The sequence below is a fragment of the Geotrypetes seraphini genome, chromosome 1 (assembly GCF_902459505.1).
Source record: "Geotrypetes seraphini chromosome 1, aGeoSer1.1, whole genome shotgun sequence".
NCBI lineage: Eukaryota > Metazoa > Chordata > Amphibia > Gymnophiona > Dermophiidae > Geotrypetes > Geotrypetes seraphini.
The window spans coordinates 190519876-190544195 of NC_047084.1; the positions used below are offsets into that span (position 1 = coordinate 190519876).

At 42.1% G+C, this 24320-nt stretch overlaps 1 protein-coding gene across 3 annotated transcripts in view; it reads left to right on the forward strand.

Annotated features, from left to right (window-relative positions):
• The window catches only part of TENM3 (teneurin transmembrane protein 3), a 2583516-nt gene that overhangs the window by 292834 nt on the left and 2266362 nt on the right, over nucleotides 1-24320 (forward strand). For all 3 annotated transcript variants that reach the window (XM_033942956.1, XM_033942961.1, XM_033942964.1), the window contains exon 3: nucleotides 1413-1572. The gene's annotated coding sequence lies outside the window, so the exon portion shown is untranslated. The remainder of the gene's footprint in view (nucleotides 1-1412; nucleotides 1573-24320) is intronic.

A 24320-nucleotide genomic window follows, 5' to 3' on the forward strand; every position in this document is an offset into this window, starting at 1 on the left:
ACTTACCTTGTTTAAAAACAGACTGAAAACCCACCTTTTCGATATAGCCTTCAAATCATAACCCTACGCCCCACTGCCCATCAAACTAGCCATCAGATTAACCGTTCCCCTTAACTGTATCTATGACATCCGTCTTAACTGTTTGGTTCGTAAGATCTTTGAGCAGGGACTATCTTCCTTGCGACTTTGTATAGCACTGCATACGTCTGGTAGCACTACAGAAATAATTAGTAGTAGTAGTTATTCATGCACTAGCTGGTTAACGTAAGAATGTCCACTCTCCACATCTGACACACACCCTCATACAAGACAAAAAAAAAAAAAAATTGCGTGTGGTTAGCGTGCACATGACAAAAATAATGCAGAATGCTGTAGCGTGTCCCACATTAGACCGGTATTAGCACCTAATTTAGCTTAGTAAAAGGTTCTCAAAGTTATTTTATAAATGTTAGACAGTCAGTATGGGAAGATTTGAACAGATATCCCAGAAAATTATCCACATCACACCGTACCTCCTGAAACATCCTGGTTTTGAACATTTTTCTTTATCTTTTCAATCCTTTATACTTTTTAATTGTTAGGAAAAATGATACTTACTGTTCTTACATTTAACCACTGGAGAGTTAGAGGGAGATTTTCTCTCTCTCTCTCTCATTAAAGTGTCTCTTTAGCTTGGACATAACTGCAAGAAGGCAAGCTTCTTTTTTCAAGAGATGAACCAACCTCTATTTGCTTTTCTGCCCCTCAATTTATAAATTATTGAATCAATTATTTACAACTGGCCTCCCATGTGAACCCTAAGCAGTGTATTCCGATGGCTTCATAAAGGCCATGCCAAGTGAGTGGCATCTCTGAAGCAGCTGACACCAGTGAGTGCTGCAAGTTTTTCGCCTCCTCTGGGTCTCGGAGGCTTTCAGCCGGCCAACAGCTGCACACTTACTTTGTCACTGGACCAATCAAATGGATACACCAAGCAAGCTAGTCCTCCTGCTTCTGCTGAACTAGCATTGTTTCGACTGTTACATACTCAGTCAGAAACTATCTTGGCACGAACAGCTAGCCATCAGAGAGAAATACTGTCAGTCTTCAGTTGTAATTATGCTTGGTCAACATCAGCTCAGCATCAATAATTAGACATGGGTCCAACAATAAAGATAGCAATGAAACGACCAATTCAAAAGAGCCTTGCAGGCATGTAGGGATAAGGCATTAGAATACAGTCATTCAAGCAAAGTAATTTCAATAACTATTGCAGAGATAGGAAACATTTGAGTCCTTTGCATTCCTATTAATAATGTCCTTATTGCATGCTAGTAAAATCTATTTTTACAAGACCACTGTACACTACATTTACTTCTACATATGGCATAGTGTCTTTTTGAATCTAATTAAAACTTCCTCTTGCTACTTAGGTGGAAATATAGCTCTGCTGAGAGGAGTTCTTAATTAATGTACTGAGGACCTGCAAATCCCACCTCTCAGTGGCGATGATTGACATCCAAGGATATATAAATTACACTAATTGAGGTTTACATCTATACAGTCTGTCTACAATCCAGCCATCAAAAAAAGGTAGGTGAGCCGACCAGCGTGAAAACTTATCTCAGCATGTGTTTTGTTTTGTTTTTTTATTTCACTGGTATAAAAATCATGCTGCTGAATGCCTATGATCACTGAAAACAGACTGTGTATTTCAAATATTGCATTTAGCTTTCTGGTTGAACTAGAGAAAGAAACTGATTTCAAATAATTAATCATAGTCCCTTGCCTATGTAGCCAACAAACAACTTACAAGTCAGATTAATGCATTCAGGCATTTGGCAAGATTTGTTAATATCAAATTGTTGTTACTTAGCAACCCAACACATAAACACATACATTGTGTAAGCGGGGGTAGCTTGGAATCAGAAATCATTTGAGTCACAGAATTTATCATTCTAGTATCTTTGCCTAGCTATTGAGATTTCACAATAACCAGACTGGGCCTGCAAGTGCAGCTCAAAGGACATTGTTGTATCCAAAGCTGAAAAAAGATCCTAGCATATTTTGAGGGACAACTTTTCCATGGTGAGTACATTCTAAATGGTTTATTACTTTTGATCAGTAACTCCAAATCTTGATATTAGACTTGCAAATGTTCTAAATGGTTTAGGTTTATCACTTCTGCCAGTGGTATTGTTAGCATTTTAGAAAGTAAGACACAAGCTTGGGTGATGTGCAGATTGCACGTTGCATCTATAGAAACTATAGGGAAATTGAGTTTGATTAACTTATGTCATGTTGATATCACGAGGCTCCCTTCCCCCAACCTGAAATACCTTAAGATAAAAATCAGTGCTATGGACAGATTACAATAGCAAACAGCAGAGACAACTGTCCACTGATGGCAGAAAGGATATTTGAGGAAACCAAGGGTTCCTTTTAGTAAGGTGCGCTAGTGTTTTTAGCGCACGCAGGATATTACCATGCACTACATCGCACGCTGCATGGCTAGAACTAACGCCAGCTCAATGCTGGCATTAGCGTCTAGCATGCACGGCAATGCAGCGCACACTATTCCGCGCATTAATGCCCTAATGCAGCTTCGTAAAAGGAGCCCCAAATGTTCAATGTACTGTAACAGTCTTTGTCCAATAAAGTGACTCTTTTTTTTTCAACGTAAAAGTTTTTAGTCAATAAAGTGACTCTTTTTTTTTTTAGTCACTTTATTGAATAAAGACTTTTACATTGAACATTTTGCTTCTTCAAATATTCTTTCTGCCATCAATAGACTGTCAAATCTACTGTATGCTTTTGCGTTTTTCTGCTGAGATTTTGGTTCTTCTTGGTTTTGCTTTGTACAGGTTACAAGAGCCACGTGCAGTTTCCTGCTTTGGTTTTTCATTTTGTTTTCTACATTGAACATCTCCTTATATAATTTTGGTAATGCAAATCAAATAACTATGTTGGTATGCTTCTGGATTTGCGTGCCATCATCTCTATTACATACAAATTTGTCTCTTGCATATTCATTAGCGATATCTTGAAAACCCAACTGGCTGGGGGTCCCCCAGGACAGGTTTAAGAACCGCTGATTTAATGGATTTTGGAAACAACAACCAAACATTTACAGCATTTTAATCTTACATTAATTTTTATGTTTAAATAACTCACATACAGTAAGTTTATTATTTATATAATAATCATTTATTGGATTTTCTTATGATTTTATTTAGACATCCCCCAGAAACTAAGGACAATCAGCAATTATAGATACCTTCTCCCTCTATTAGTCCATTGAATCAAGAGCTGATTGTGCTGGGCACTGGGAGAAGGGCATTGCTTGCTTATATATATCATTTCTTCACACAGTGGTATTTTCACTAACCTAAAGTAAGAGCTAACATGCACTTACAGCCATTTAAAATGGCTTACAACAGGATGCGCTCAGGTATCCTGTGGTAAGTTCCAAATATGTGCATGCTACCTGCATGCTAAAATATTCAGAAATAGAGAATGACACGGAGACAGTTCTAGATTGGCGGCGCAGTTCTAGATTGGTTTAAGTCTTATCTTAACAATCGTACTTCATCTGTGAATTTTAACAACGAAGACTCTACTACTTTTACTTCAACATTTGGAATCCCTCAAGGATCCATTTTATCTCCACTTTTATTTAATATCTTTTTATCGCCATTATTAGAAACTTGTCAGGCCATAGGTTTTATTCCATACGCATACGCTGATGATATCCAACTAATTCATCCTTTAGATCCCGAAAATGTCACAGACATTGCCTCCATAAACCATAAACTAGAACAAATACACAATTGGCTGAACTCAAACAAATTATCATTAAATATTAATAAGACCAAATCCATATTATTCAACTGGAAAAAAGACATTTGTCTTGCAAAACCATTTTTTCTTAATAACCTTCCTATTAGTACTGAAGCATCAATTAAAATTCTCGGGGTTATACTTGATGACAGTTTATCTTACCATGATCATATCTCTTCTATTGTCAAAAACTGTTTCTTCAAACTACGTCAGATAAGAGCTATTTCCAAATTTCTAAACCCTTCCTCCATAAAAATCTTAATATACTCATTTATCATTGCAAAAATCGACTATTGCAATGCTCTATTCTTAAACATCACTCAGAAGGAAAGAAGGCGACTCCAAATTATCCAGAATACGGCTATCAAACTTATCTACAACGCTAAAAAATTCGACCATGTATCCCCACTGATGATTGACGCGCATTGGTTACCAATTAATCATAGAATATTGTACAAAATTATATTTCTAATATTTAAGACTTTAACATCTAGCGAGCCACAATTCATATCAAAATCTTTGATCCCTTACAAACCACAACGATCTTTACGTTCATCCGAATCAAATTTATTAACTATCCCATCTCTAAAAATCATCGGTACGAGAAGAGCAGACATCTTTACTGTAGCAGGTCCACAATCGTGGAACTCCCTTCCTCAGTATATCAGAATGGAACACGATATCTCAGCTTTTAAAAAACTTTTAAAATCTTATTTGTTTAGGGACGCCTATGATCTTTAAAGCTCTAATGTATATACTTTGCTTAAATTAACTTTCTTAAAGAGTGCCTTGTAACTATTTACCCAACCTTTCGTTTTTTCCCTTTTTTCCTATGCCCTTATTGTAACTTTGCCCCCTTTCCCTCGCTTTCCCGTTAGTCATTATTGAAATTTGCTGTTTTTAAATGTATATTAATGTTTCTATGTTTTATTATATTATGTACATCGCTTAGAATGTTTAAATAGGCGATATATCAAGAGTTAAATAAACTTGACTTGAAACTTGAGACAAATTTGTCCCTGTCCTCTTGAGTTTTGTCGTTGTCCCTGCCCCATTCCTATAAGCTCTGCTTTAACTACACAAGCCTTGGACACCTATGATTTTAAAGTGTTTGAGGCTTGTGCAGATGAAGATAGAGCTTGCAGGAATGAAACAGGGACAGGAAAAGAACTTGCGGGGACCGGACGGGAAGATGAGTTCCCATGGGGACGGGGAAAATTTTGTCGGCGTGTCATTCTCTATTTCTGAATTTTACATCTGTATATGCTGAGACTATTTTATAATTTATAAGCACCTACTTCAGTGACAAAATTGCTATTCTACACACTCAAAACCCTGTACTGACATCAGTTGAAAGTAGAGGGTCGTAGTCTGATTGTCATCTCAGAGAGTAAACAAGCAATTCTGAAGTCTAAGATCAAGACTCCTGTACTTTCAGAGATTATACATAACTTGTCATAAGTCTACATTAGGTTTTCGATCCTATATGGCAATGGCAGTGAAATAAGTAAAAATATTTTGAGTGATAATAAATGAACATGTAATATATGAAATCCAAAGACATATAAAAATGAAATCAGTGATATTACAAATAAACATGCTACTGAAAAGGCTATGAAAACAAAAACTGTGGATACAGATGTACTGAAAAGGCTATACCTGAATAAACTCATGTAAACTGTTCTGAGTTCTCCTGGGAGAATGGTATAAAAAAAACCCCGAATAAATAAATACCACTCTGGGTTCATTTCACTCATTGCCCCAAGCTTTATGTATCACCTGCTCGTCAGTTCAGTATTCATATTATGAAATATACTCATTCAAGACTCTTATTCACAAATTGATACTTAATGTAGCTTTGTGGTCTTGAAAGTCAGGGTTTAAACCACAGGTGTCAAAGTCGGTCCTCGAGGGCCGGAATCCAGTCGGGTTTTCAGGATTTCCCCAATGAATATGCATGAGATCTATGTGCATGCACTGCTTTCAATGCATATTCATTGGGGAAATCCTGAAAACCCGACTGGATTACGGCCCTCGAGGAGGGACTTTGACACCCCTGGTTTAAACCAACATTTATTTATTTAATCATTTATATACCACTTCTATACTAAGTGGTTCACATTCAGGTACTTTATCATATTTCCCTATCTATCCCGGCGGGCTCAAACTCTATCTAGTGTACCTGGGGCAATGAGGGGATCAAGTGACTTGCCCAGGGTCACAAGGAGCAGTGAGGGATTTGAACCCACAACCTCAAGGCTAGCCACCTAAATCTAAACAACAAATCACCCATTTAATTTCATAACTTAACATTCCATTCATTTCAAATCTGACAGTCTTTTCACTAACCTATTTATACCTCATTATGATGACATATGCGTCGGCGAACTGTGGCACCCAGGTTTAAAAGAGAGTTAGTGAATGCTGTCACCATCTTGATTGAAGAAATGGTCAAGCGGGATATTGGAGGTGTAATAGGTTAGTGAAAAGAATGAGTGAAATGATTCCGGAGTGGTGTTTATGAGATTCTAAAGTATATGTACTGTATGTTTCTATGGTGGTGGAAACAGAGACTGTGTCTGAATTCAAGAGGGCCTTGGATAGGCATATCGGAACTCTCAGAGAGAGAAAGAGATAATGGTTACTACGTATGGGCAGACTAGATGGGCCATTTGGCCTTTATCTGTTGTCATGTTTCTATGTATATTGAATAGAACACACTTGAGGCAAATAAATTTAATGGTGCAGTGATTGGCCTCAAGGTAAAAAGTGAAGAGCTTGGTGTGAGAAGCAATACTGAAAAGGCTATAGACATAATTTTGGATAATAATCTTATGAAATCAAGTAATTTATAGTCCATGGGGGCTGATAACAAATACTGTGTAGACCAGGGGTGTCCAACCTTTTGGCTTCCCTGGGCCGCATTGGCTGAAAAAAAATGTTTCTGGGGCCGCACAAATGCGCGAATGCTGCAGCAAGACAGAGGAGGGAGCCAGCAAGATGGTAAACACCCGGTGGCAGCAGAGGAAAACACTGCATCGCCCTCAACCAGGGCCGCACAAAATACTTCACAGGGCTGCATGCGGCCCTTGGGCCACAGGTTGGACACCTCTGGTGTAGACCAATAGATACTGATAAATATTCTTGAAGCTTTGACCTGTAGACATGTAAGTATGTGGCCAATAAACAACAATAAATCAAATAGGTTAAATTAACATATACTTTTACATTTTAATTTAATCTTTTTGATCCTTTGTTATTCTTCAGACTACATTCCATGGATCACACCTGCCTCTCCTGTTCTGTTACCAGTATGTGGCCAATGCCATTAGAATATCATATCTGGGGTAAATGATAGAAAATTGGTTTCTTTGGAGGAGCATTCTAAAGCTTCATATTTGAATGGATTAATTGCACAAAGGAGCAGTTCCACAAATTAAACCATTTTTCTATTCTTTAAATATGAACTATTATAAGCAACACTTTGCAATACCATTTTTAAACAATATCATACTGTCTAAGTAATAAGACACCCCCAATTTAAGATGATCCTCATATTCAGACCAAAATAAATAATAATATTTGAATTAGAAAATGGCACGGGGACAAATTTAGCCCCACCCCCACATGAACTCATTTTCCCGTCCCGTCCCCGTGAGATCTTTTCCTGTCCCTGCTCCATTCCTGCAAGCTCCGTCCTCATCTGCACAAGCCTCAAACAATTTAAATCATAAGGGTTTGAGGCTTGAGCAGTTAAGGCAGAGCTTATAGTAATGGGGCAGCAACAGAAAACTCACGGGGAAATTGAGTTCCTGTGGGGACAGGGGCAAATTTGTCGCCGTGACATTCTCTAATTTGACACAACTCTCCAATGTTTTACCCAACCTCCAAAATATCCAGCATTCCCCTCCGTAGAATTACAAATTGTTAAACATACTCTCATATTTCAAATGTAACAAAATGTAGCCTCAGGTACACCTCCTCCACCCTTAGTAGTGTTCAATATCGGTGGGAATACCGGTGTTTTCATTCCTCATTGGCTCACATTCTTTTTTTGCATTTATTTAAGTAAACTTTTTTTTAAACTTTTTTTATCCACTGTGCTCTTTTTAGAAGTTTCCTTGAGATTATTCTATTTAAAAGTGTTCAAATAAGTTATATACGTGGAGGGACATAATAAAAAAAAGCATCTAAGTCCCTTTTTGGCCTAAGGCCTTAAACATTGAAAGTAGAAGCAGGGAAAGTGTCCATAACCAAAACAAACGTCCTTGTTTTGATAATGGCCTGCCTCTACATTCAGCTGTTTAAAAGCCCAGACCACCAGTACGTCTACACTTATCTCCCCACGATGTCTACAGTTATACCCCATAATGAACCCAAAAAACGCCTAAGCCCCAAACGTCCAACACAAGGACTTTTAGACGAAGGAGGAGCCAGTCCTTCGCCTAAAAGCTGGATTCTGTAATTGGTGTCTGTCAAAAACAACACCGGTTACAGAATCCCCCCCCCACCTTAAAACGATCCGGGCAGGAGGGAGCCCATGCCCTCCTGGCCCACAACACCCCAAACCCCCGACTATGTTCAGGGCAAGAGGGAGCCCAAGCCCCCTTTCCCAGCGACTCCCCGACAGCATCGGGGCAAGAGGCAGTTCGGGCAGAGAAGTGATGGCATCGCGGTAGGAGAGATGAGGCATCTCTCCTGCCGCGATCATTGCTGTAGGGGGTAGGCAGGTTGCCGGGCTGCTGAGCTGATTGCAGCAGCCACCATCAGCTCAGCGGCCCCTTTTTTGGCACTTAGACCTGCTTTGACTTTGTCTAAGTCAAAATCGTATAAGTGCCGACTAGGCAAACTGCCTAAGGTTTTGGTTATACCTGCTGCACGCCTAGGTGTAGGTCAGCCCACCTCCCGCCCACCGCCCACCCTTTCCCCTCCTCTAAACACGCCTCTTTTCTCTCTGTGCGTTTAGTGGCAGGAGAAAGGCCTAAGCTGGTTTTAGATACGTCTAAAACCAGCTTTGGTTATGGGTACTTGGACGATCAGGCTTTTTGATTGTCCAAGTAGCCATTTAGGACACTTTTTAGACATTTGTTTTTTTTTTTATTATGAACCCCTTAGCTTATCATGCTACTGGGTTACATAATCCGACATGTTTCGCAACAATTTGCTTTATCAAGAATCCCCCTGTAAAATATTAAAAATAGTTTTCAATGCTTTATATCATACTAAACAAACTCAACCCAAACTCCTAATACATTCCACCTTATCACACTAACCCCCGTCAGTGCTTACCAGAGCCATTGTGTCAACCACCTTACTCAAGGTTTTTTGCAAGATGGGGGCGGCTCACTTAAGAGATCCTTTTATAGTACTTCCTCCAGTGACTAATGCCCCTCCCCCATAGAGGAACTAGATCAATGTGGTCCATTCGACCTCAGAATTTAGGCCGTTTGGAGCCACCGTACCCAATCGGTGAATCCAACCCTGCTCTTTAAAGTTTAAAACTTGTTCCATATTACCTTCCATGCCCCCCTCCACTGCTTCAATCACACGCCATTTCATATCATCAACCGTGTGCTGCTTACTTATCCAATGATGTACCAATGGTGCTTGCTCATTCTGGGTAACTATACGAGATTTATGCTTGTTCAATCTGGTTTTCACTGTCCTACTGGTACGTCCTATATATATCAATAAATAGGGGCAAACAATTGCATATATTACCCCTGTAGTATTACAGTTGGTGTTACTTTTTGTCTTGATGGTATATCCCTTGTTGGGAACCACCCAAGTGCTACCCTCTATAGTTTTATTGCACCATTGACATCTGCCGCAGCCGGTGTGTAGGTAAGTATCTTCCCCCCTATTACTACTCTTATTGAGATGTAGCCTTTGACCTATCGTCTTACCCCTGGTGTAAGCTACCATCGTAAATTGTTTCAGAGGGGGGTATAGATCCAGGGCATGCCAGTAGGTATTTTCATGTCCCCAGAGGGCTTACAATCAATTGAGCCCTTTTACTAAAATGCATTAAAATATGGACTTAGCACATTTTTGCATGGGAATTTCCCATGCTAAGCCCATATTTAAGCTAGTATTTTAAGGATTTTGCAGGTCTTGGGCAATGTGAGCGACAGGAAAGCTCTGCAAGACTTCAAAGGCCCTGCTTCTCCCTAGTGATTGGAACAGTGGTAGCAGTGCGATTGGAGGCCCCCACACAGCTCAGAGGGAACATTGGTCCTGAGCTAATATTTCCATTAGTGCAATAACCAGTTCCTAATCCAAAACAGAACATTGCCCCCTATCCCATGACTCTCTACTTTTATCAGGAGTCTCTCATGAGGAATCTTTTCAAATGCTTACTTAAAATCTAGATACACTACACCAACTGGCTCGATATTATTTGAATAGTTATTCATGCCTTCAAAAAAAAAAATGAAGGTGAGGCCCATTTGAATAAAAGACAGAGGTTTATATTCAAGTATTCCTCCCTCATGGTGACTGGCATTTTTCTCCCTCTTCCCTCTCTCCTCTTCCTGCTGTGACCAGCATTTCTCTCTCTTTTCCCTGTCTCTCCTCCTCCCCTAGTGTCCAGCATCCCCCCCTACCTCTCCTACCTCTATCGGTGTGTTTTTGGAGGGAGGGGGCAAGCAGGGATATTGGCTCCCTAAATGTCTCAGTGCCATGAACTAGCCCTGCTTGCAATTGCTTCTGTGTCAGCATCAGCATTAGCATCCAGGCTTACTGGTAAGAAGAAATGCCGGTCACTGCTGGGGAAAGGGGGGCAGAGACATGCTTGAAAATCCAGGGTCAGGGAAGGACAGAATGTTGTGCTGACTTGGCTATAAGTCAAGATACCAATTTTTTTTTTGGGGGGGAGGCCCACAAATCTCAGCTTATAGTCAAGTATATATGGTACCTCTCATTACACTAACACAAACAAATAATGATATTAACATCTCTATATGATATCTTGCTTCTAAGGTACAGTAAAACTTTGGTTTGCGAGCATAATTTGTTCCGGAAGCATGCTTGTAATCCAAAGCACTCATATATTAAAGCAAATTTCCCCACAGGAAATAATGGAAACTCAGACGATTCAATCCACAACCCAAAAACTTTAATACAAGATACAGTACAGGCACTATACTGCACATAGGCAGCAGAATACTTTTTGTTTGAGGTGGCCCAAAAGCTCCTCCCCAGACCCGCCCAAGCTCCGCCCCAGACTCCAACCCCCATAATAAGAGTACTTGTAAATGTCATTTCTTCCATTCATTTTTCATATACTGTATACACAATATAATCTTATTAACAATATATAATGGTAACCACAAAATTAAACCACACAAAGCACAGTCATTTCCCCCTCCCCATCCCTGCACAGCATTTCTTCCTCTCTCCTCCATCCCCATATGCAACTTCTCCCTCTCTTTCACTGTCCATCTCTCTCTCTCTCATTCCCTCCCTTTCTGCAAAAGGAATAGGGAGAGAGAGAGAGGGAGGGATCCAGGGTGCCTTTCTCCAACTCCCTTTACTGCCACATCCAACATTTCTCCCTCTCTTATTCCCCGAACTGTCTGCAACATTTTTTGCCCATTTCTCCTTCTATCACCCCTCTCCAACACCATGTGGCATACATCTTTTCCTCCATTCCCTCCACTACCATTCATGTCCAACATTCCTCCCTCTTGCATCCCTTTCCATCTGTCCCACTGTTCCCTCTCCACCACAACCAACATTTCTCTCTCTCAACCTCTCTCCTCTCCCACCACCATGTCCAGCAATTCTCTCCTTGCCAACAATTCTCCTCTTTCTTCTTTCCCCTTGTACACCATCTCTTTTCCTCTCACACCCATGTTCAACAATTCTCACTTTCTATTCCCTCCCCCACTTCAGCATCTCTTTTTTCCTCCCTCCATCCTATGTCTCAAGGTCATGCCCCCCTCCCTCCTGTGTCCCAAGTTTGTGCCCCCTCTCTCCCTTCTGTGTTCCAACACGTTCCCTTCTCTCCATTCTGTGCCCCAAGTTCATGCCTCTCCCTCCTTTGTCATAAGTTCACACTCCCTTTCTTATCTCAGTGCACCCTTCCCTTCCCTTCTGTATCCCAATGCACCCCTTTCCCTCTATCCCTCCCTTTTGTGATCCAACACACCTCTCTCCCTCCCTTGTTCCAAGTTCATGACCCCTCCCAAGGGTGTGTACCTGTGTTCTGGCCGGCTCTAAGACATCCTAGTAGGCCTCCTTCTCCTTCCTTCCAGCCGCACTTCTTTTTTCACAAAACTACAGCAGCAGCAGAGTATGACCAGAGGTCCTGGTGTTCTGGCTGCCGCTACCAAAACGTGTGTGGCCACGCATCTTAGAGGGAACATTGCTTTATTCCTGTTCACTTTTTATCTAATCAAATTTCTCTCTCCTCCTATTCCCTTTTATCTACTTCCCATTACCACATTTCTATCCAATTATACTCATTTTGCTCATTCATCTCCTTGACAACTCTCCCACATGGAGCCACCATTTCTAGCATCTCCCCTCCTTGTTGCTTACTCCACCCTTGTAACCCAGCATTTCCTTCCTCTCTTTCTTTTTCTCCCCCTCCCACAAGTCCAACATCTCTCATTTCTGCCCTTCTACTCCCTCCTCCCAAGTGTGACATCTCTCCTCCCAACCCCCTTCTGGCACCCAGTTCATATCCCCTCTGCATTTCCCTTTCTATCTCTCCACTTCCTCCTCTGCTCTCCCTGAGTACTCCATCATTCTTCCCCCTTCTGCTTCCTCCCCTGAATTTCCTTTCCTTTCAACATTTTTACCTCTCCACCAAATCTATCTCTCTCTCTCCATTTTGCCCCTCCATATCCATCTCTCCCTCCTTTTCACCCCTTCTGCCATTTCTCCCTGATCTCCTCTGCCTTCCCCCATATCCGTATCTCCCTTTCTTGCTCCCTCTGTCATTCTCCATTGTACCCCTTCTACCCCCCTCTGCCACCTCTCCCTGTGATCCTTCTACCCTCTCTGCCGCCCCTGTCTATATCTTCCTGTCCCTCACAAATCTGATATCTTTCCTTCCTCCCCTTACCCTATTCCTGAGTGTCACATCTCTCCCACTTTCCCTGATTTGAATCCAACATGCCTCCCTCCCCCAAGTCCTATATTTCTTCCTTATTACCTTCTATCCCTCCCCCAAATCTGGCAGCACCAGGCAGCACTCTGGTGGAAACGGCATCTTCCTGCCAGCCAACCCACCCGCTGGTCGGCTCTCTCCACCATGAACCCTCCCCATCTTTTCCTTCCCCACACGCGTGTACTCCACATTTCCAGTAAATATTGTCGGGTGGAGGAAACGACTCTCAATGCCGCACTGCCGCCGCTGGCGTCTTCTGTCCATTGCCCGCCACCTCTGATAATTTCCTGTTTCCGCTGGGGCAGGTAGTGGACAGAAGACGCCAGCAGTGGCAGTGCGGCATTGAAAGTCATTTCTTCCACCCAATGACATTTGCAGGAAATGAGGAGTACAAGCGTGTGAGGAAGGAAAAGATGGGGAGGGTTTGCGGCGAAGAGAGCCGACCAGCAGATACGCTGGTTGGCAGGAAGGCTCCAAGTAATGCTGCCTGTGTAAATTCACCGTTGGCCCCTTTGCCACCAGAAATTTGGGGGGAGGTCATGGCAACTGTGCCCTCCCTCCCTCCCCCCCATTCCGGCGCCTATGACACTGCAGGTGAATTAGGTGTGATGCTTTTATTTCGTTCAGCCGCTCTCATTTGAGATGTGCATATGTTGTGCGCAATTGAACTGTGGGTGCTTGTATTACGTTCAGCCATGATCAGTGATGCAATCAGCGATGCGATACGACGCGTGTTTAGTGTTGTACTTTATGTGACATGCTTGTACTGCAAGACAACACTAGTTTATTGAGTTAAAATTTAATAAAATGTTTTGCTCGTCTTGCAAAACTCTCACACACCACATTACTCACTATCCAGGGTTTGACTGTATATTTTCTTGAAAAATGACAGTTTAGTAGTTTAGGGAGAAAAAAAAACACCTGAGATGTTCATCACATAATCATGACTTTTTAAAACCAGGTTTGCAGAAATAGACAGTATGGAGGTAATTACTGGTATATAAAGAATACTGGTATATAAAGAAGGTGCTAACATTTACATTAGAGAATGACACGGTGGCGGTTTACCCGCGGCCACCGCATTTTAGCCGCGGGTCACCCGCCGAAAACGGGGAAGAAAACTAGCAGTCGCTGCGGCGACGGGGACAAGGCCATTCACCGCCCGCGGGGCAGTGAATGGTCTTGTCCCCGCAGTGAGGCATGAAGGATCGCGCGGTCCCCGCAGCTCACACCCGCCTGCCCAATCGATTCTAGTGTTTAGCCAGCTCTCTCCCTTCTCCTCACCTTAGTTTGTAGATTTTCTTTTTCGGCGACCCGCACGCTATCAGAGAGCCGCGCACCCGCTGCTGCTTTTCGATCTTCTGCTCTGACGCAACCGGAAACAGGAAGTTGCAGCAGAGCAGAAGATTGAACACTGAGCAGCCGCGCGTGCGCGGCTCTTTGGGAAAGCGTGCAGGTCGCCGAAAAAGAAAACCTATAAACTAAGGTGAGGAGAAGGGAGAGAGCTGGCTAAACACTAGAATCGATTGGGCAGGCAGGTAGTGGCTGCGGGGACCGTGCGATCGCTAGTGTTCCCGGCTCAAATTGGAAGGAGGGAGTGAAAGGGAAAAGGATTCTGGGCCAAGGGGATGAAGTCGGAAAGAAAAACCCACAGCAGGAAAGAAAGGGAAGGACTGGCAGGTGAGCCAGATGCTAGAAGCAGGGGGGGGGAAGAAAGAGGGAAAAAAGCTAGTTGGGGTTGAAAAGAAGAGACACACTGGTATGGAAGAGGAAGATAGGGGAAATCTGGACACAGGAAGGTAACAGAAAGAGGGGAAATTATGTGCATGGGGCATAGGGACAGAGACATAAAGGGGACATGCCATGGGGATGGTATATGGACACAGGGGGGGCAATGACAGATACATAGGGGAGATATTAGAAATGGAGAAAATAGGAGCACAGAAGCGAGATGGTTTGTGGGGATGGGACAGGGACCGAGCTTGCAGGCTCCAGTGGCTTGCACAAATTACATTGTAACGTGCCATGAAAATAAGAGGAAGGAAGGTAGATAGGCCACGCGAGAGGAGCTGAAGGGTAGTAGAAAGGAACAGATGGTAAAGGATGGAGGGAAGGGTGGTGGTGGAAAGGAATAGAACAGACATTGAAGGAGGGTGGAGAGGAACAGACCCCCAAGGGAAATGTGGAAGACAGAGTGGGAAGAAGACAGATGCCAGACTATGCGGGAGCGGAGGGAAGAAGATGGGTGCTAGACCAATTGGGGGGGGGGGGTTAAGGGAGAGGCACAGTAACAGCAAATGGAAGACGCAGAGAGAAGACACACAGTGGATGGAAGGAATTCAATGAGAAGATGTGGAAAGCAGAAACCAGACAACAAAGGTAGAAAAAAAAATTATATTTATTTATTTATTTTTTGCTTTAGGATAAAATAGTATATTAGTTGTGTTGATAAAAATTTATAAACAAAGCCCTGCCAGCTGAACATCTCTTTCTCTAGTTCAGCAGCAGGAACTTTGATTTATAAGAAAGGAATAAGCTAAATATTACAGTACTAAGGCTTATATGGATGCAGCGGGGACGGTGACGGGGCGGTGAATGGGATGGCAGTGGTGGTGACGGGGCGGTGAAAGGGATGGCGGTGACGGTGACGGGGCGGTGAAGGGAACGGCGGTGACGGGGCGGTGCAGAGGATGGTGGGCTGGTGACGGGGCGGTGACAGGGACAGATTTTTTCCCCGTGTCATTCTCTAATTTACATGCCATTTAATGGCCAAAATTATGACATATTTTATTTATTTATGTATCACTTATAACCAAAGTGGTGCACATTCAGGTACTCAAGCATTTTTCCCTATCTGTCCTGGCAGGCGCAATGGGAGATTAAGTGACTTGCCCAGGGTCACAAGGAGCAGTGTGGGATATGAACCCACAATCTTAGGGTGCTGAGGCTGTGGCTCTAACCACTGCACCACACACTGTAGTCTACATTTGGATGCATACTCATGGGCAGTCTGGGCAGAGCATAGGTGGGACTCACACATGCAACTTATGGAATATTATAAATATAGCATGCATATGTCTGGAAACATTTATACCTGCCCAACCACACAGACATGTTATGATAATATTCCATAAAATAGAGGCCTAAACTCCTTTAAAGAATAGGCTCCGCATAGGTACCCTTTATAAAACTGTCCTCTATGTGTTCTTGCTTGAAAAAGGCTCTTACCAAGAGTTTAGATAATTTGAGAATGGTAAGATGAATTGCAGTTCCTCTATGCAAGCTCATTAACCTTATGCTGTCATCACCTACAAATTTGTCTTTTTTTTTTTTCAGTTATGAAACAGCGTTGATTCAATATGAGCTTCATTAAGCTCAGCAAGTTCGGAAATATTTATTAGTCAGAAAATCAAACATATGTTCATAAACTTGGCAGCAAGCTCAGTTTAAAGTGAGATGCTCTTTTTAATGTATCTAGTGTTGTATCATTTTCAAGTTGTTCCATAGAATGACATGCTAAGAGCAGAAAATCTATCCATAGCAAATACACGCACCCGATTATGCAATATTAACAACCTTGGATTTATAATAAGGGCACATAGAATGGCAGACATTCAATACCATTGGTCGCAAAATTACATTCATATTTAACATTCAGGGGTCCTTTTACTAAGGCACGCTAACCAATTTAGCGCATGCTAAAGATTATCATGCGCTAAATGCTAAGGCGTCCACAGAATTGATTAGCGTGCCTTAGTAAAAGGACCCCTCAGTTAGTAGCCTCTTCCTACCTCACATTCCACCCTTCCATAAGAACATAAGAACATAAGAAGTTGCCTCTGCTGAGTCAGACCAGAGGTCCATCGCGCCCAGCAGTCCGCACCTGCGGTGGCCCATCAGGCCCATGACCTGTACGGTGATCATTGTCTGAACCCTTAAATCCCCTTGGCCTCTATCTAAACTCTCTCTATATCCCATCTTTACCTCTATCTGTATCCCTCAAGCATGTCTTCCTTTTGACCTCCCTTCTAAAGCAGATTATATTATAGGCAATGTTGAAGTGGCCTTAGAGGGTGACTACTAAAATGGTTAATAGTCTTCATTATAAAGTATATGAGAACACACTTAAACATATACAGTAATTATGGAGGGAAAGTAAACATATGATGATAATAATAATAATAATAACTTTATTTTTTCTATACTGCCACAATCTTGCGACTTCTAGGCGGTTTACGGTGAAGAGAGCTGGACAATCAGCGAATTACAGAGTACAACTAGGGAAGATGTCACTGAACAGTCAGTGATTACAGAGTACAATTAGTGAGAAACACAATATCAACATGTTACAGTGAAGCGGGCTGGACAATCAGCGAATTCCAGAATACAGTTGGCGAAGATGTCACTGAACAGTCAGTGGAAACAGAATACAATTAGTGAGAATACACAATATCGACATATTGTTAATACATTTAGAAAGGGTATCTGACTAGGAGATAAATCTATCGAACAGAGCAGTCTTAATTTCTTTCCGAAATGCGCCGTAGGTCGACCCGGCTCTGCTGATGTAATTGCCCAGCCAGGTCTGCTGTTTGCTAGCTTGAAACTTGAAGGTTCTGTCCAGAAAGGACCTGTATTTGCAATCAGTGATCTTTGGATAGGCAAAAAGATTGCAATTTCTAGTTGTCCTTGTGGGGATGTGCAGCTCGAAATATGGTAAGAGATAGGTAGGGGCCATTCCCCACAACAAATTTAAAGCAAAAGAAAGAAAATTTGAATATTATTCGTGCCTCCGTTGGCAACCAGTGTAGCAGTTTGTAGTAGGGACTAATGTGTTCGCTTTTCTTTAGTCCGAATATTAAGCGGATGGCCGTGTTTTGCACTATTCTTAATTTTTTCACAATTTTTTTAGGGATACCCACGTAAATGATAGAGACATTGTAGAACATAAGAATAGCCATAGAGAACGATCAATCTCATACCCAGATTGGAAATATTTTAAAACAATTTTTGAAATATTACAGGGCTTTATATTCTTCTGAGCTTTATTAAAATAAAGAAAAAGATGTGTTAGAATTTTTAAAGTTAATTCAAGGGCCAAAACTTCCCGAACATATAAAAAATAATCTTGAGACACCTGCATCGCTTAAGAAACTCCAGACAGCATTGAAGTCCCTCAGAGTCGAATCCGCTCCATTTAGTGATGGATTCACTGTGGAGGTTTTCAAATCATTTCAAATTATGCTCTTACCTCATCTTCTCAATTTATATCAGTCACAACTAACTACAGGTTGTATTTCAGGTACTATGGCAGAATCTTTAACTATTGTTTTGTCGAAACCAAATAAAGATCCCATGTTGGTTTTGAACTACAGGCCTATTTCTTTAATCAATGTAGATGGAAAACTCCTGGCTAAGCTATTGGCTTTAAGATTAGCCAAGGGTCTCCCTTATATGATCAATATGCACCAAACGGGGTTTGTGGTTCAGAGACATTCCTCCAATAATACCAGATTAGCTTTACATATGTTAAATTTAGCAAAAATAATGGACAATCTGGCTTTTTATGTTTCGTTGGATGCAGAGAAGGTCTTTGATCGTATAGAATGGACTTTCATGTACCAAGCTATGGATTGGCTTGGTGTAGGATCTGGATTTATTCAAATGATTCAAACCTTGTATAGTTCCCCCTCAGCCAGATTATATATTAATAATAATTTTTTGTAGTGTTTCTGTCTGAAGAGGGGAGTTAGACAAGGATGTCGTTTGTCTCCTTTGCTTTTTGATATTGTTCTGGAACCCTTGTTGGCTATACAGCAGGCAAAGGAGATACAGGGGATTCCTTATGCAGGTCAGGAATATAAAATCTCTGCTTATGCAGAGGATATCTTGCTTCATTTGAAGAATCCTGAATCCACCATTCCACATTTACTGGAATTGATAGATCGATTTGGCAAATTTTCTGGATACAAAATAAATTGGATCAAATCTGAAGTGCTTCCACTAAATGTGCATTGTATAAAAGGATTGTTTGATTCATTCCCATTCCTTTGGAAGGAAGAGGGTATAAAATATTTAGGCATTATGATTCAGCAAACATTGGAAGATACAATGACAGTAAATGAAAAATCCTTATTGCTGAAAGTCAAAGAAATGTGTGAGCTTGGAACCCTTTACATCTTTCTTGTTGGGGGAGATTCCAAACTGTCAAAATAAGGATTTTGCCGGTAATTTGCTACCAAATGAGTATGCTGCCGGTATATTTTCAATGCATGTTAGATGATGTGTTATCAGATGGGAAGATGCTTGACTTTTCACGACTGCAACAAACATTTGGTATTGCAAAGTCTCAAGTATTTAAGTAGTTGCAGTTGAAGCAGGTCATTCAGAAGGGGTTCCCCGATTGGCGTAACTTAAAAACTCAGTATCATAGGATTTCACTTGTGTGTGCATAATCAATTGTGTAAACTTTTGCAAAAAAGTCATTATTAAATGAGAAACAATGACAATGAAACTTCCACAAACATAATGCTGCTTGATATCAGCCTAAACATAGAAATGATAGAAAACATTTTCACAGTGAGAACTCCATCTAGCTTGTGTAGAGCATTGCGTCATTGATACACCAAGAGAGTTGACGTTTTGTGTGTTGTTTTACATTTCTGTGGGTGAGCGAAACTGTTCATAAGTTCGACCAGGCTTGGTTTCAGGGAACACAACCCCTTCTTCAAGAACCCTTCAGACAGTGACTTTATCAAAATCAACGTGATAAAAGTTTTAAGATGCTGCTGCTCGGCACTGTTACTCGTTTCAGGCTGAAAAGGAAGTGCCGGGGCAGAATACATAAGACGCTTAAAAAGACGTCATGACGTCACCATGCAAAACTGAAAAAAACATTGTGTATATTCGGAGAATGCAACAATACAGTAAATAATGAAGTGTGTCAACCTATACTATATCTACTGTGGATGGAAAGTAATATAATGTATTCTCTTGTTTCCTATGAAATGGCTCTAAGGGCTCCTTTTACTAAGGTGCGCTAGCGTTATTAGCACACGCTACATTGCCGCGCTACGCACCAAAAACTAATGCCAGCTCAATGAAGGTGTTAGCGTCTAGCACGCACGGCATTGCAGCGTGCTAACCACACGCTAATACCACTTGCACAGCTTAGTAAAAGGAGCCCTAAGGACAATGGTTGTGATCTGTTGCTATAGGGTTAAAATCCTTGAAATTGCTTTGGTCAGTAAACAACTAAGACCAGCATCAAACAGCATCTCCATGGATTAACAGGCTGCAGGAAATTACATTTTTTTTCATATGTGCAGAAAGTGATCTCTTTACTACAGAACACTGATGGCATGCTTTTCATCAATCAATAGCATACCTTTAACGCAGTAGACCCTATGTTCTCTTAATATAATTAGCGTTACAGTCTAATTGGGCAGGTGGAAAAAATTATAAATGTGCGGCTTGCAGGCATGGGACATAATTTTGCATCACCTCATGTGTGAGAAAGAAAAAAAGGCTGCCAAATTTAATAATAATATGGTGTCAGTATAAACCAGTCCTGCTAAAATAGACCAGCAGCAAACGAATAACATCAAGCAGCAAATGAACAATGCCACCCAATAATCTTCAGCCTTTATTCTGGCTTCCAGGGTACAGGCCATTCCCAAAATAGATCAAATACATCAACTGAATAAAATATGAAAGAAAAAAAATGTTTTCAATGAAATAATTGCTTCTTTTTTGTAGATAAGTTGCTGGGCAAATACTGTATTTTCACGCATATAACGTGCGCGTTATACACAATTTTTACAAACCGTCATAACCTTGCGCGTTATACGCGTGAGCGTGTTTTACAATGTTTTTTTTTACATAGTTCCCCCCCCCCCCCGACGTCCGATTCACCCCGCAGGACCGCTCGCACCACTCCCCCCGACGTCCGATTCCCCCCCCACAGGACCGCTCGCACCCCCACCCCGAAGGACCGCTCGCACCCCCACAGCCTCCCCACCCCCCCCATCATGGAGAAGCTCCTACCGTTCTCCTGCTGCTTCCTCTGCTGGCGGTCCCGGGCCTTCTGTGAGCCCTGCTCTGAAATGCTTCCTCTTCCAGTGGTCCCGGCCCTTCTGTGAGCCCTGCGTCTGCGCTGCTTCCTCTTCCGGTGGTCCCGCCCTTTCTCTGACATCAGAGAAAGGGCGGGACCGCCGGAAGAGGAAGCATTTCAGAGCAGGGCTCACAGAAGGCCCGGGACTGCCGGCAGAGGAAGCAGCAGGAGAACGGTAGGAGCTTCTCCATGATGGGGGGGGGGTGGGGAGGCTGTGGGGGTGCGAGCGGTCCATTCGGGGTGGGGGTGCGAGCGTTCCTGCGGGGGGGGGGTGAATCGGACGTCGGGGGGGTGCATCAGGCTTTCAGGGTGGGGACAGGACTTCAAGGAGGAGAGGAGAGTCGGGGCGGGCCAGAGGAGAGTCGGGGCGGCCAGAAGAGAGTCGGGGCGGGCGAAAGGAGAGTCGGGGTGGCCAGAGGAGAGTTGGGGCGGGCGATAGGAGAGTTGGGCGGCGACGGCAGAGTCAGGGCGGCATGCGCGGTATATGGGTGTGCGCGGTATATAAAAATTTCTTTACATAAATTACAGTTTCCTGCGCGCTATACCCGTGTGGGTGTTTTACATGGGTGCGCGGTATATGAGTGAAAATACGGTAATACATTAAGTCCTTTATTTTAAAAGCATTTAAAAACATTACCAAGTGCAAATGGCAACATTAAAAATTTTAGAAACACCCTAGATGTTTAAATGCCATTTAAGAAAAGGAGGCTATGTGTAGGGAAGTTTATATATACAGTAGATACTAAAAGAGTGTGGGTAGGCCAGGAACAGGATGCATCCTGGGTGGCTCACAATAGATATGGATTAAACATTTTACATAGGGAATCCACATCTGTCTTGAAAAGATAGACACTGGTATTTTCAGCTGTCCTGAGGACACATAAGTGCCTGCTATAATGGGCAGCTATAAATCCTGGGATCTATGCCCCTCCCAACATCCACCCCTCCACTATCACCTCCTGATATTCAATCTCCCTAGTCTAAAGCATCCATAACCCTTGTTCTCAAATCCCATGATGCTACCCCCCTCAGTAACCTCAGTCACCTATGACAAATCCTGGGGTCTTGGCAGAAATTTTGACAGGTAGACCCAGTCACTAAGATGGGAGCAAGTGGGCATCACATTGGCCCCATTAGACCCTAGGGACTCCCAGTAAGCCTTGAAAGTGGGTCAGGGGTAGACTGTGTGCATGTTTGTGTGTGCGTGGGGGGTATCTACCAGGATACCACCTTACAATCTCAGAGGGTTTGAGTCTTGGGAGATTGCAATATAGTAGGTGACTACCCACATTTTTGGGGGGGTTCTGTAAGGAGATGCCATTAGGGGGAGTTGCTGTGGGGTGGCTTCCATCAAAGAGGTTGTGAGTGAGGGCTTATTCAGGGGATATTTGTGAATGTGAACTGGCATCAGTGGGGTTTTGATCATGTGGGAGTTGTTGCCACAAGGAGGTGAAGGATGCCTTGGGGGTGCCACTGATGCTAGGTGTAACCATCATTTTAATGGTATCCAACCAGCCCCACCACGAAAGCTTCAAAGGAGATCATTTACAGGTAAGTCTACTAATAGAGTTTATAATGTATTCTGTGTTATATTTGACAGTTTCTTCAATAGTTGGGCCAAAATAAATTCCAAGGTATTTAATTTTCTTGGCTCACCACTGTAATCCAAGGTCTTTAGTGGTATTACAAATTTCAGGACAGTTCAGACAATGAAGAAGTTTGGTTGGAGGTTGTTTCCTATCATTCAAAAAATACTACAATTTAATATTACAAGTATCTAGTCAGAAAATGTGCTGGTCATATTGCCATTGTTCTATAGGAACAGAGAACTTATATTATCTATGTGGTTCACTAAATTCAATGGCTACTTATTATAAATCAGTAATAGAGCACAACCATACATAAAAACTTAATTATAGCTCATTATTTTATATTCAATGAACTGGCTAATTTCTTCTTAAACTACTAGTATGAAAATACAATAATGGTGTAATATGCTTTCAATGTTATGATTTATGTAATATATGCAAATGCAAACAGCAATCATTGCTAGTAATTTTCATTTCTTAAAAGAAAAATGTTATCTGTAAACCATATGTATTATTCCAGCCCCACAGATTGTTTGCATGAGAAGATAAACCCTTTAAAAATCATGTGCAGGGACTTTATTATTCTTGCTTTGCTGTCTTTTAGTAATAAACCAAATACTTCCAAATTATATGCAAACAAAACGTGCATATTTTGTTTAGCGACTAATTATTAAGGAGGCACATTGTTTGAAACAACAGTTGCCCTGCCATTTTTTGGATCATTTTTTGCCTGAAATGACAGAAACAAACATGAAATTTGGGGTTTTCCAGTGTTGTAAATAGGGCACACATTAGTGCATACTGTTCAAGATGAGTGCACATCATTGGGGAATACATGGGGCTGCTGAAAAGTTCTCAGCTCAACCAACAAAGTTGGGTAGCCTCCATTGAGGCCTATATAGTTAGTCCAACGATTTTCAACTTTTTTCATTCAGTATTTTTCCAACAGAATGAAAAAAGTGGAAAATTACAGAACTTAGGGACAGATTCTATAAATGGGCGTCTCGATTGTAGTTGGGAATAGGCGTCCTTCTGCTGCCTAGCAACTAATCGAGACGCACTTAAAAAAAACCAAAAAACCTGAAGCAGGCCACTTACTCGGTAGGCATTTGTTACAGGTGTAGGGATATGCCTAGAGACACTTAAGTTCATCCAAGTCTGGGTGTGGGCATGGTTTTGTCCAGAAGTGGCCTTGGGGGAACTTAAACAGATCTATGCATCTCCCTAGGGCCCCAACAGATGCCTGAAATATAGGTCAGCAAAATGTTGTCCTACATTTCCAATAGGCATTGCCACTGAGCTGATCACAGCAAGGGAATTCCTGATCTAGTGCTGCCCGATTCGCGATTCAAATCGATTCTCCGATTCACTTTTGGTGAATCAATTCAAATCAGTTTACTATTAAAGAAAATCGGACTTACTGATTTGTTGGCCCCATTGCTACCACCGGTTTTGCCTGGCTAGGGAGGAGAAGATAGAGCCTTGCTTGCGGGAAGGAGAGAGCCTTGCTGCCCCGATCTGCACCAGAGACTTGTTCGGGCTTCTCCTCTGCTACCGGAATCCTTGCTTCTGATGAAACTTCCAGTTTTGCAAAAAAAGGTTCGAGGGGAGATCCGGGAAACTACAGACCAGTGAGTCTGACCTCGGTACCGGGAAAGATGGTAGAGGCGCTGATAAAGGA